Below are 14,241 nucleotides of genomic sequence, written 5' to 3' on the forward strand. Positions count from 1 at the left end.
CATCCTCTCTAAAATGATTCCATGTACTTTAGGTACAGTTCAGATTGGATCTGAGGTGCCCTTATAAGTCCCTAGTATATGGTTTACTATGTACCCAGGGCATAGGTACCCAAGAGACTTATCAGGGGCGGGAGCATGTATTATGCCACCCCTGGAAAGCCACCCAAAATGACACCACAGGTCTGCTACTGCAGCCTGGATAAGGTGGTGCATGCACCCCTTACTGAGATATAGGTTCACTATATCTCACTATATACTGCACATACAAACCTATCAGTCACCCCTATGGCAGGCCTTATCAATCCTGAAGGCAGGGTGCTTGGTTATATGTGAGGGGTTGCCCAGACATGAGCTGAGCCCCTCTACAGCCTTCGGAATCTCTTCTCCGGGTTTGTCAGTAGTGCAGCCTGACCATATACTCTTAAGTGCATTATAACCAAACGGTAAATGCTTACTTTGGACTGGCTGCACGGAAACATGTTGTGTTTGGTGTCAAACACCTTGGAATCATACCCCCACACCAGTAACTGGTGTGGAAGTATGATCCCCCCCTTCTAGAGGGAGAGACATGGCAGCACTGGTATACCCGGTAGAAACTTAACAGAGCCCTGGCATCACAAAATGGATGCTGCAGCCACAAACACGGGCCTGGCCTCCTGCTGCTGACCGAAACTCTGGCAGGGGAGGCCTGGACAATAGGTTTCCTGTCACAGGGAGGTGTAACCACCTCGCAGACAGGATTATGTGTATTGGGGCTGGGTGGGAGCACTCTTTGAGTGCATTGAAGTCCTGGACTGGGGTCACATTTGGTGTCCCTGTGCATAGTCCAGCTCAGACCGGTTCAGGGGCTTCCAGCCCCTGCTCTGGCACGAAACTGTACAAAGGAAATGGGTGTAGCCACCCCTCTTTCCAAACCCTCCCATAGATGGGTCCCCAGAGCTAGTCCAACCTCTTCCTTAGGGATAAGTAAGGAACCTCTGTAACCAGAACTTTAGATTACCCTGGATGAAACTCTGACACCGAATCCTGGACCTTCGACGCTCTGCTAAAGACCAAAGGACTGAAGAAATCTCCCTTGGGGTCAAGGAGTGACTCCCCTGCTTGGCAGGCACCAACAAAGCAATTTGCCGGTCTGCATTATCGAAGCTCCCGCCGGGCTCCGAAGTATTTGTAGCCCAGGAAGAGGATTTCCAAACATCTCAGAGGCCGACCTGAGTCCCCAGCAAAGCTGAGACCCGCAGCCCTCGTGAGTAGCGTGGAACCGGAACTCCTTGTCACTGTGCGCTTTTGCAAGTGCATTGACTTCTCGACATCTCCTGAAGTCGTGCTTGGGCTGACTTGTAGCCCCCACCTCGAGCACTGAATCCACCAAAGATTGTTCACTTGGTCATTCCGAGTGACCTGTGGGCCGCCATTTTGTGTTTCATCTCGAGGTCCCTTCGCAATCCCTGGTCCGTTGACTGGTGGGTTCCTGAGGGGGTAACTTTTAATTTCCTTGGGCTTCCCTGGTTGCTCCAGACATGCCCCGACCCCCTACCAAGTGGTGATTCTCACAGACCTTGCTGGTCTGCACCGAAGCATCTTTCTTGTTTCTGCGTGGGTTGCTGTTGCCAAGGCTTGTAGTGTCCAAACTGGGAACCAACGCTGCAGCACTCGACATCCTTTGTGGGACAGCTCGAATCCAGCTCCTAGTTGTCCTTGACGCCTCCTGGTCCTCGTGGCTGAAGAGTCAAGGTTCCCCTCTGTCAGCTGAAATCACCCGACATCGGTGGGCATCTGTCCATCGCCTTCCTGGTCACTGGCTAGTGACCCAGACTCTGTCCCCTCTGCTTTCAGGTTCTTCTCATCTTCGATCCAGGCTTGGATCTCTTCAGACACTTTGCATCTTCACGGCAGCAGCACTTCTTCGCCAGCTCCCATTGAAATCGACGACGCGACCCGACACCGAAAGACACCTATGCACCCGGCTTCCCTGGGTGAGGTAACACGGGTACTCTGGTGCTCCGTGGGTGCTAGCCCAGGAAGTTCATAAGTCCAAAAGGGTTTGGTTCTGACTCATTTCAAAGTGTCCCTAATCTTTAAAAATCAAACCACGACTTTCCCCATAGAAGCTAACGGGAGCTTGCGGCTGTGTTCACACACTGCACACGGCCCCCATGGGTCCCCTGTGTCACTACCTTGGGTGGGTCCTTGGGGTCCCAGCGATTCTACAGGCTCTATGCCTTGTGTCTAGTTAAGTCGTGGTTCTTATACCACTATTTTAGTATATGGTTGGGCTCGCCCCTAGGGCCTGAGGTGTATTTGTGCAATTTTACTGTGATTATTGAAGTGTAACTTATGTTTTTTGACCTCTAGTCTCATAAAGAGAATAGGAGGGTGTGTTTAGTAATAAATACATATATTTTATATATATACCTGGTGTCGATTTCTTTCATTTAGTGACTCAAGAGATTATAGACTGGTAAAACAAGCACTTTACATTCCTTCAAGACTTAGCCTGAAAGCTGCTCTCCATAGCTACCACTAGGATAGCTTTCAATATAGGTTGTCTTTAACCTATAACCGATAGGGGGTTGTTTGGACTGATACAAGGTGCCCACTATAACTAGTGGACAGCATAAATCAGACCAACTTCGCACATTGGTGGCAGCGGTGGGATTCCAGCTTGCTATTGTTTTACCAGATAATCTCAATTGAGTAACTAATTGAAAACCACTAAAGGTACCCTAGGTACATATAATACAAGCTTTAGAATACAGTAAGTTCTACTGTACTTAGAGTTGTGTGTTAAGGGCTAGCACGCCCTTTCTACAACTCAAGAGAATTTAGTAGGCCACACTAGAGTAGGCAGTGCAATACACCACACCACACTAATAATGTCTTCAAGGCCAGGAACCAGTAGGTCCTTGCCAGAAGCCAATGGGCTTCAAGATTCCCAGTATGATAGCCTCCCATTCATGGAACTGAGAGCATTATGTGCAAATAGGAAACTGAAGACAGGCAAATGTCCAACCACCCAGCATCTCATAGAGGTACTCAGGCTGGATGACCTTAGCAGATCTTTAGGATCTGAAGGGTTGGGCAGAGTGGGTGGGACAGCACCTGAGGAAAGGCCTAGGGGTGTTACTCCCCATGACCTGACCTCTGAGGCTGGCCAGGCAGATAACAATGATCTGGACCTGGAAAATCCAATTCCCCTAGACAGTGATGGAGAGGACCACTATGGACCCCTCTTTGTCCCTCCTGGGAGAGTTGGTGGTGGGCCTAGAAGGTCAAGATCTTCCTCCAGGGAGTCTAACCAGTCTAACTCATCTGTAGGGTCCTCAATCTCCTGTCATAGGAGGAAAACCTCTCAGGAGAGAAGGGAGAGACTGCTTAAGTATGAGGAAGCTCAGCTTAAAATCAGAAGAAAGCAGGTAGCCCTAGATAGGGAGGCCCTAGAGCTCTACAGAGCTAAAAAAAAAAAGGTGGGACTAGAGTCCCATGGTGGCAGCAACATCCCTAGAGATAGGGAGCGGTCTTATGATCATAGAAACCTGAATAAGATTGTCCCTCCCTACCAGAGTGGGATGACATCCACAAGTGGATAACTGCACTGGAAAGGGCCTGTAAAGTGCAAAGGGTCCCCCAGGAGCAGTGGGCAGCTATCTTATGGCTCTCCTTTGCAGACAAAGGTAGAGCTAAGCTCCTCACTGTTAGAGAGGAGGAGTCAGATTATTACAACAGTCTGAAGAGTGCCTTAACTGATGAGTGTGGCCTAACCACTGAGCAATACAGGTTAATGTTCTGGGATACCCAAAAGGCACAGACTCAGGACTGGGTAGACCTTGTAGATTGCGCTACTAAGGGTCTGGTAGGTTGGTTACTTGGCAGTAAAGTGCATGACTATCAAGGATTGTACAATCTAATTATGATGGAGCAGATCCTTAATAATTGTCAGAATCAGCTGTTGCACCAGTACCTGGTAGACTCAGATCTGACCTCTCCCCAAGAATTGGGAAAGAAGGCAGACAAGTGGGTTAGAACCAGGGTGAGGCAGAAGGTACAGAACCGAGGTGGTGAACCCAAGAAGCAAGATCCTAAAAACTCTGACAAGGGTGGGGAGAAAGGTAAAGACCAGAAGTCTTCACAAGGGCCCCAAAAATCTTCTTCAGGTGGGGATTCACAGTCTACCAAGGGAAAAGACCAAAAGAAACCATGGTGCAAAATGTGTAAACAGAAAACGCACTGGACCAGTGATTGCACCAAGTCCAAATAATCTACTCCAGCCACCATTGCCCCTAAGGCAACTGTTCCCCCTAGTACAGCTACAATTGGTGGTGGCAATGTTCAGAATAAGGGTGTGGTAGGGTTAACCCTGGGTTCTGAGATGGACTCTGGCCTAGTCAGAGTTCCAACTCAGGCTGTTCTAGTCTGTGATGGGGGCATGGCCTTTGTGAGCCCCAGTAATCTGGGCAAATACAGACAACAGCCTTTAATAAATGGAATAGAGGCTTTGGCATTCAGGGACACAGGAGCAAGTGTCACAATGGTGACAAAAGATCTTGTGGATCCTGGGCAGATTATACATAGTAAAATGAACCAAGTGACCAATGCTAGCAATGTCAGAACATACCATTCTCTGGCAGTTGTTACATTCTCCTGGGGAGGGATAACTGGCCTTAAGAAGGTTGTGGTAAGTGCAGACCTGCCAGTACAGTGCTTGCTTGGCAATGATCGGGAGACTTCAGCGTGGGCTGAAGTGGAGCTCAGGACACATGCAGAAATGTTAGGGATCCCTGCTCATGTCTTTGCTGTGGCTAGGGCACAGGCCAAAATGTCTAAAACTGAATAGGCCCTGGATTCTGGAATAATGGACCAGGTGCCTCCCAAGAGAAGGAGCAGTAGGGTTAAGGCAGTGCCCTCCCACCTGACTCAGACTGCAGATCAGTCTCCTCAGGAAGATGATCTTGAGCCTGAAGAGGGAACTGTCCCAGAGGAGCTTGAACCTGACCAGTTTGAGTTCTTGAGGATAGGGGGCCCTTCCAGGTCTGATCTGAGCCAGAAGCAGAAAACCTGCCCCTCTGTTGAACCCCTCAGAAACAAAGCTGCTGATGAGGCTGCTGGGAATGCTAGTGGCACCCATAAAGTTTATTGGGATGATGGACTCCTTTACTCAGACAGTAGAGACCCCAAGCCTGGTGCATCCAGGAGGTTGGTTATACCTCTGAAGTTTAGGGGCTTCCTATTGACACTAGCCCATGATATTCCCCTAGCAGGACACCTGGGCCAGAACAAGACTTGAGACAGAATTGTCCCTCACTTTCACTGGCCCCACATGTCTGAAGACACTAAGGAGTTTTGTCGCTCTTGTGTGACCTGCCAAGCCAGTGGCAAGGCAGGTGGAACCACAAAGGCCCCCCTGATACCACTACCTGTGGTGGGGTTTCCCTTTGAGAGGGTTGGGATTGACATTGTTGGTCCCATGGATCCTCAGACAGCATCTGGGCACAGGTTTAGACTGGTGGTGGTGAACCATGCCACCAGGTACCCAGAAGCAATTCCCCTAAGGACCACTACAGCACCTGTGGTGACAAGAGCTCTCTTGGGTGTATTCTCAAGAGTAGGCTTTCCTAAGGAGGTAGTATCTGACAGGGATGCAAAGTTCATGTCTAGTTACTTGACTGTTATGTGGAAGGAGTGTGGAGTGAACTACAAGTTCACCACACCCTATCACCCACAATGCAATGGTTTAGTTGAAAGGTTCAACAAAACATTAAAGGGCATGATTAAAGGACTCCCAGAAAAGCTTAGGCGAAGATGGGACATAATCTTTCCCCGCCTTTTATTTGCATCCAGGGAGGTGCCTCAAAGGGGGGTTGGCAACAGCCCTTTTGAACTTTTGTTTGATCACCCTGTTAGGGGTCCATTGTGTCTGGTTAAGGAAGGATGGGAGTTACCTCTCAAGCCCCCCAAACAGGACATAGTGGACTATGTACTTGGTCTCCGCTCCAAGATGGCTGAGTATATGAAAAAGGCAACCAAAAACCTTGAGGCTAGCCAGGAATTACAAAAAGCCTGGCATGACCAAAAGGCTGTACTGACTGTCTACCAGCCAGGACAGAAAGTGTGGGTGTTGGAGCCTGTGGCCCCAGCAGCCCTCCAGGACAAATGGAGTGGCCCCCATACAATTGTTGAACAGAAAGTGGAGGTCACCTACTTGGTTGACCTTGGAACCCCTAGGAGTCCCCTCAGGGTACTTCATGTCAACAGACTAAAACCATATGACAGGGCAGACATGGGCTTGCTCATGGCAACTGATGAAGGACAGGAGGAAGAGAGTGACCCACTCCCTGATCTGCTTTCTCAGAACCCTGATGATGGGTCAGTTGATGGTGTAGCCTTGGCAGGCAGCCTCACTGCCCAGCAGCAAACTCACTGCAGAAAACTTCTCAGCCAGTTCAGACATATGTTTTCTCTGACTCCAAGTCAGACCACCTGGTGCACTCATGAAGTGGACACTGGGGACAGTCTGCCTGTGAAGAATAAGATCTACAGGCAACCTACCATGTCAGGGACTGCATAAGGACAGAAGTCCAAACAATGTTGGATTTGGGAGTTATTGAACCCTCAGATAGCCCTTGGGCTAGTCCAGTAGTCCTGGTACCTAAACCTCACACCGCAGATAGCAAGAGAGAGGTGAGGTTTTGTGTGGATTACAGGGGTCTCAATGCAGTCACTAGGACTGATGCCCATCTCATCCTCAGGGCAGATGAGCTAATAGATACTTTGGCCTCCGCCAAGTTTCTAAGCACATTTGAACTGACAGCTGGCTACTGGCAGATCAGACTAGCTGATGATGCAAAGCCAAAGACAGCATTTTCTACCCCTAGTGGGCACTATCAATTTGTGGTAATGCCCTTTGGTTTGAAGAATGTACCTGACACTTTCCAAAGGCTGGTGATTCAAGTACTTGCAGGCCTGGAAGACTACAGTGCAGCATATCTAGATGATATTGCTGTCTTTAGCTCCACCTGGGCGGATCACCTGGTCCACCCGAGGAATGTTTTGGAGGCCCTGCAAAAAGCAGGTTTAACTATCAAGGCTACTAAGTTCCAGATAGGGCAGAGTCAGGTTGTATACCTGGGCCACCTTGTAGGTGGAGGCCAGGTTCAACCATTGCAGAGCAAAATCCAGACCATAATGGACTGGGTTGCTCCAACTACCCAGACTCAGGTGAGAGCCTTCTTAGGCCTGACTGGGTACTATAGAAGATTTGTCAAGGGGTATGGACCAATAGTGACACCTCTGAATGACTTAACCTCTAAGAAAATGCCCAAAAAGGTTCAGTGGACAGCTAGCTGTCAAAAGGCATTTGATGACCTGAAGCAGGCCATGTGCACTGCTCCCATTCTGCAAAGTCCTGACTACTCCAAAAAGTTAATTGTCCAAGCAGATGCATCTGAGTTGGGGGTAGGGGCTGTACTGTCACAGTTAAACGATGAAGGTCAGGATCAACCATAGCTTTCATAAGCAGAAGGTTGACCCCCAGAGAGAAACGTTGGTCAGCCATTGAGAGGGAGGCCTTTGCTGTGGTTTGGGCTCTGAAGAAGCTGAGGCCATACTTATTTGGTACTCACTTCATTGTTCAGACAGACCATAAGCCCCTCTTATGGCTAATACAGATGAAGGGTGAAAACCCCAAACTTCTCAGGTGGTCCATTGCCCTACAGGGGATGGACTATACAGTGGAACATAGACCTGGGAGTAACCATGCCAATGCAGATGGACTCACCAGATATTTCCACTTAGAACATTACGACTCAACTGGTAAAGGTTAGTTTAATGTCCCTGCGTTTGGGGGGGTGGGGGGGTTGTGTAGGAGAGTAGGATCTGCTTCACATGTTTACCCCCACTTCTTGCTGTTGTTTCACAGTTCTTCGACTTTAGTCTGGCTGGGACCCTGCTATTCAGGGCCCCAGCCTAGCTGCTTCCTCTCTAAAATGATTCCATGTACTTTAGGTACAGTTCAGATTGGATCGGAGGTGCCCTTAAAAGTCCCTAGTATATGGTATACTATGTACCCAGGGCATAGGTACCCCAGAGGCCTACCAGGGGCTGAAGCATGTATTATGCCACCCCTGGAAAGCCACCCAAAATGACACCACAGGTCTGCTACTGCAGCCTGGGTAAGGTGGTGCATGCACCCCTTACTGAGATATAGGTTCACTATATCTCACCATATACTGCACACACAAACCTATCAGTCACCCCTATGGCAGGCCTTATCAATCATGAAGGCAGGGTTCTTGGTTATATGTGAGGGGGTGCACAGGCATGAGCTGAGCCCCTCTGCAGCCTTCGGAATCTCTTCTCCGGGGTAGTAAGTAGTGCAACCTGACCATATACTCTTAAGTGCATTATAACCAAACGGTAAATGCTAACTTTGGACTGGCTGCACAGAAACATGTTGTGTTTGGTGTCAAACACCTTTGAATCATATCCCCACACCAGTAACTGGTGTGGGAGTATGATCCCACCCTTCTAGAGGGAGAGACATGGCAGCACTGGTATACCCGGTAGAAACTTAATAGAGCCCTGGCATCAAAAAAATGGATGCTGCAGCCACAGACACGGGTCTGGCCTCCTGCTGCTGACCGAAATTCCGGCAGGGGAGGCCTGGACAATAGGTTTCCTGTCACAGGGAGGTGTAACCACCTCCCAGACAGGATTATGTGTATTGGGGCTGGGTGGGAGCACTCTCTGAGTGCTTTGAAGTCCTGCACTGGTGGCACATTTGGTGTCCCTGTGCATAGTCCAGCTCAGACTGGACAAAGGAAATGGGTGTAGACACCCCTCTTTCCAAACCCTCCCATAGGCGGGTCCCCAGAGCTAGTCCAACCTCTTCCTTAGGTATAAGTAAGGAACCTCTGTAACCAGAACTTTAGATTACCCTGGACGAAACTCTGAAGCCGAATCCTGGACCTTTGACGCTCTGCTAAAGACCAGAGGACTGAAGAAATCTCCCTTGGGGTCAAGGAGTGACTCCCCTGCTTGGCAGGCACCAACGAAGCAATTTGCCGGTCTGCATTATCGAAGCTCCCGCCGGGCTCCGAAGTATTTGCAGCCCAGGAAGAGGATTTCCAGACATCTCAGAGGCCAACCCGAGTCCCCAGCAAAGCTGAGACCCACAGCCCTCGTGAGTAGCGTGGAACCGGAACTCCTGGTCACTGTGCACTTTTGCAAGTGCATTGACTTCTCGACGTCTCCTGAAGTCGTGCTTGGGCTGACTTGTAGCCCCACCTCGAGCACTGAATCCACCCAAGATTGTCGGCCTGGTCATTCCGAGTGACCCGTGGGCCGCCATTTTGTGTTTCGTCTCAAGGTCCCTTCGCGATCCCTGGTCCGTTGACTGGTGGGTCCCTGAAGAGATAACTTTGAGTTTCCTTGGGCTTCCCTGGTTGCTCCAGATGTACCCCGACCAAGTGGTGAGTCCCACAGACCTTGCTGGTCTGCACCGAAGCATCTTTCTCTTTTCTGCGTGGGTTGCTGTTGCCAAGGCTTGTTGTGTCCAATCCAGGAACCGACGCTGCAGCACTCGACATCCTTTGTGGGACAGCTCAAATCCAGCTCCTGGTCGTCCTCGATGCCTTCTGGTCCTCATGGCTGAAGAGTCAAGCTTCACCTCTGTCATCTGAAATCCCCCCGACATCGGTGGGCATCTGTCCATCGCCTTCCTGGTCACTGGTTAGTGACCCAGACTCTGTCCCCTCTGCTTTCAGGTTCTTCTCATCTTCAATCCAGGCTTGGATCTCTTCGGACACTTCACATCTTCACTGCAGCAGCACTTCTTCGCCAGCTCCCATTGACACCTATGCCCCGGCTTCCCTGGGTGAGGTAAAATGAGTACTCCGGTGCTCCCGTGTGTGCTAGCCCTAGAACTTCCTAAGTCCCAAAGGGTTTGGTCCTGACTCATTTCTAAGTGTCCCTAATCTTTAAAAATCTAACTGCGACTTTCCCCATAGAAGCTAACGAGAGCTCGCAGCTGTGTTCACACACTGCACACGGCCCCCGTGGGTCCCCTGTGTCACTACCTTGGGTGGTTCCTTGGGGTCCCAGTGATTCTACAGGCTCTAGGCCTTGTGTCTAGTTAAGTTGTGGTTCTTATACCACTATTTTAGTATATGGTTTGGCTCGTCCCTAGGGCCTGACGTGTATTTGTGCTATTTTACTGTGATCATTGAAGTGTAACTTATGTGTTTTGACCTCTAGTCTCATAAAGAGACTAGGAGGGTGTGTTTAGTAATAAATACATATATTGTATATATATACCTGGTGTGGATATCTTTCATTTAGTGACTCAAGAGATTATAGATTGGTAAAACAAACTGCTTTACATTCCTTCAAGACTTAGCCTGAAGGCTGCTCTCAATAAAGGTTGTCTTTAACCTATAACCAATAAGGGGTTGTTTGGACTGATACAAGGTGCCTACTATAACTAGTGGACAGCATATATCAGGCCAACTTCTCACACAAGGCTTATAAGTCTCCTTGTTCCATGATGTGTATATGACCAACCTCACCAAACAAGAGGACTTGAAGGAGGATACATTTCTCAGAAAGGAGAATATTCTATATATATCGGGTTACCCCTTCTATCTTATGTTTTGGCAATATGCACTACGTGGTGAGAGCCCCTGGGGAGGCTCAAAAGTCGATAGGCTTACACACTCTAATTAATCAAGATGCATCTTTAGTAACGTCTTCCCTGAATATGGATGCTCAGTCATGGAGAACTGTACATTCAAGCTGGTAATGCAGAATTCCTCGACATCTGAAGGCGAGACAGAAGACAAAGACGGAGGCCGATTCTGCTCTGTAGAAATAAACACTTGTGCTGGAACCTACCTCCTAGGGACTCTAAGTAAGAGTACTACTCATCTCCTTCCTTTAACTGTTTACTCACTTTAGTTTGATATGCTTTGATATACATCTACATGAGCTCCCCTACTCTCCCACATGAGTTACCGGTTTGATTTGGGCCCTTCATTCCTGGTGTAGAATCATACCTGGTGACATTTGACATGGAGGCCTTAGTTGTCCATTCCTGTGCTGAGTTGGTATCTCTCAGGCCTATCAGCACTGAGGGACCTATAGTTGAAAGCTCATTGTGGGTTGATGGCCATGGGTGGGACTATTGGTGTTAAGGAATATGGAAGGCAATCCTTCATACTACCATATGATAACACTGATTAAGATCACTGCTATATTTGTTTATTGACTCAATTCAGCATGCGTGGAGAGGATGATGTTAAAATGACTAACCCCTAATGAAATGGATATAGTAATGCTCCAAGAAACCCACTTAAAAGAAAGGGGAGGCATATGCCACTTCAGATCATATTGGTTCCCTCTCAGTTTCACTATAATGCCCTAAACAAGACATGGGGAGGTCACCATTTTATTATTTAGACGTGAGTGATCATTTAAACATGAGGTGGTATACCGAGATAGAGATAGGAAGGTGTTGGGGCTGAGGGCAACCCTTGCATGGAGGCTAATAACTCTGTCTTTAATCTACACCTCTAAAGAGATCAAAGTGCAGTTTTACAGGTACTTTTTCCCCTTAGTGTCTGATTTTCCTGACAAGATTTATTGCTAAGTGCAATTGTAATGCTGTCATTGGTCCCAACATTGTTTAGTCCTCAACTTAACAGAGTACTCTATCTGATAGAGACTTCTAGCTTCAGATTCTTTACCTTAAAATATCCCCTGGCATTAGACTGGATCCTGAAGATTTTCGAGAAGTAGCACTGCAAACTGGTAGATGGCGTAATTGGGCTGTGCCTCGTCCGTGCCGGAAATGACGTACCGGGTGCTAGGCCCCACCTTGGTGCATTGGTGTCAGTTCTTCCTTTTCCATGCCAGATGGAGATGATCCATCTGAGCTACTCCTCAGTTGTTTTTTGACTTTTAAAAAAACTTTTTTTTGACTGATTGAGATTTTTATCTCCTGGTGTGAGGATGTCAGGAAAGAAACTCGCTGGTATCAAACCATGTGGGGCCTGTCATAGGCAAATGTTGGTGACAGACACTCACTTGGTGTGTTTGTGGTGCCTGGAGCCCGGGCTCGACTTTTCTGTCAAACTCATCCAATGAGACAAGAAAGCGTCGACACTTGAGGAAAATTGCCTGCTGCCATTACTCCCCTCCCGGGGATAAATGTTTCCTTTGCCAGCACCACACCCCTGACAGCTTGGTGGTCCAAGCCTCCTCATCCCCTGGCATGTTCTCTACCATTCCACCTGACAGGGAATGCAAGAGGCTGAACACCTTTGGTAAGAGTATGTTCTCTTCCACCAGCCTGGCATTGTGGTTGGTAAACACAGCTTGCCTATTGGGCTGTTATTCCCATACACTATTGGATTTGGTTGCACAAGTGCTGCCTATGGTCCTGGACGGGGTCTGATCCTAGGTCCGTTCCACGCTTCCCTGATTTTCTCAGAGTCAGAGCAACCCTCGCACAACTAAAATCATTTTATGGTGCCTTGTGCTTTATCTTTGGGTGGTCCGGCCCCTCTGGAGCGCCTTTGGGCCCCACATGCACGGGACTCGGGAGGGCCCTACTGGGACCACGCCAGCAGGTTTGGCCTCTGCACTAGTCAGGCCCCAGGAATCCCTCACTGATCCTTAGAGGAGCTGCCAGCAAGACAGAGACCTTCCTCTGTGTCCGCTCCAGTGCTGACACACCTGGCATCGTCCCCATAATTTTTTCCGACACAGAGTCAGAGGGAAGCCAGTGCCATATTTGATGGATAACCCTGGTGAGGGAGACGTTTGGGAGGGGCCTATGGACCTTTATGGAGATGAACCAGTTGAGGAACAGGACAACTAGTATGAGGAACTGGGTGAGGCCAGTGGGTTGGACACCTCACCTGACACTGGCCTGGTTTCCCCTCCTACTGTGTCTACGGAGGAGGGGGCCTCATTTGTAATGTTGGTGCACAAGGTGACTAAGGTCCTGGACTCTAACCTGGTCTTAGTCGCAGTCAAGAGTAATGTCTTGACGGAGGTGTTTCAGCAGGGTACCACCCCCTCAGATCCCTTTCTCCCAGTCAATGAAGCCCTTACGGACATCCTACTTGAGGCCTGGTCCCAAGCCCTGCACAGAGGCTCTTGGGAATAGGAAAATTGCCTGCTGCCATTACTCCCCTCCCGGGGATAAATGTTTCCTTTGCCAGCACCACACCCCTGACAGCTTGGTGGTCCAAGCCTCCTCATCCCCTGGCATGTTCTCTACCATTCCACCTGACAGGGAATGCAAGAGGCTGAACACCTTTGGTAAGAGTATGTTCTCTTCCACCAGCCTGGCATTGTGGTTGGTAAACACAGCTTGCCTATTGGGCTGTTATTCCCATACACTATTGGATTTGGTTGCACAAGTGCTGCCTATGGTCCTGGACGAGGGATGGGTCATACTCTCTCACACTGTTGCTCATGGGAGGGATGTGGCTAAGTTCACCATTCACTGTTGCTCATGGGAGGGATGTGGCTAAGTTCACCATCCGCTGTGGACTTGACACAACCGCCTTGCTAGGCAGAGAAATTTCATCGTTGGTGGCCTTGCAGCTCCACACCTGGCTGAGAACATCTGTTTTTTCAGGGGATGTCTAGACTTCCATCATGGACATGCCCTTTGATAGCTCTCGCCTTTTTGGAAAGAAGGCGGATTTAGTGCTGGACAGCTTCAAGGACAGCAGGGCTACGGCAAGGCCCTTGGGCGTGTCTATGGCCCACCATCAATCCCGATCTGCCTATCGCCCCTTTCTTGGCCACAGAAGGGGTTTCCACCTGCTCCCACACCCTCCAAGCCACCACAGTCAGGCGGCTTCCCCACCTTTACATGGCTGAGGGTGTGGGTCCCAGAAACAATGTGGGACAGGCGAACGTTGTTTGGGTCAGTCAAAACCCCCTTTACCCCCCTGCCCCCCACCCCAGGCAGCAGGTGCCTCTGAGCCGCTTTAATCTGCTCTCAGACCATCAAGGGGATCCAGTGGGAGGCAGGATAAGCCATCACCTCCCCCACTAGTGGCCAGTAACATCAGACCATTGGGTACTCCTAATAGTCCAAAAGGGCAACTCCCCTCCTTTGTGATAACCCCACCACCCATGCCACCCACTTATGATCGGCGATGAAGGACCATCTCTCCTTGCTCCTTGCTTTCTTGGCAAAGGGAGCCTTGGAGAGGGTGCCTACAACAG

This window comes from Triturus cristatus, chromosome 2_2, assembly GCF_964204655.1.
Source record: "Triturus cristatus chromosome 2_2, aTriCri1.1, whole genome shotgun sequence".
Lineage (NCBI taxonomy): Eukaryota > Metazoa > Chordata > Amphibia > Caudata > Salamandridae > Triturus > Triturus cristatus.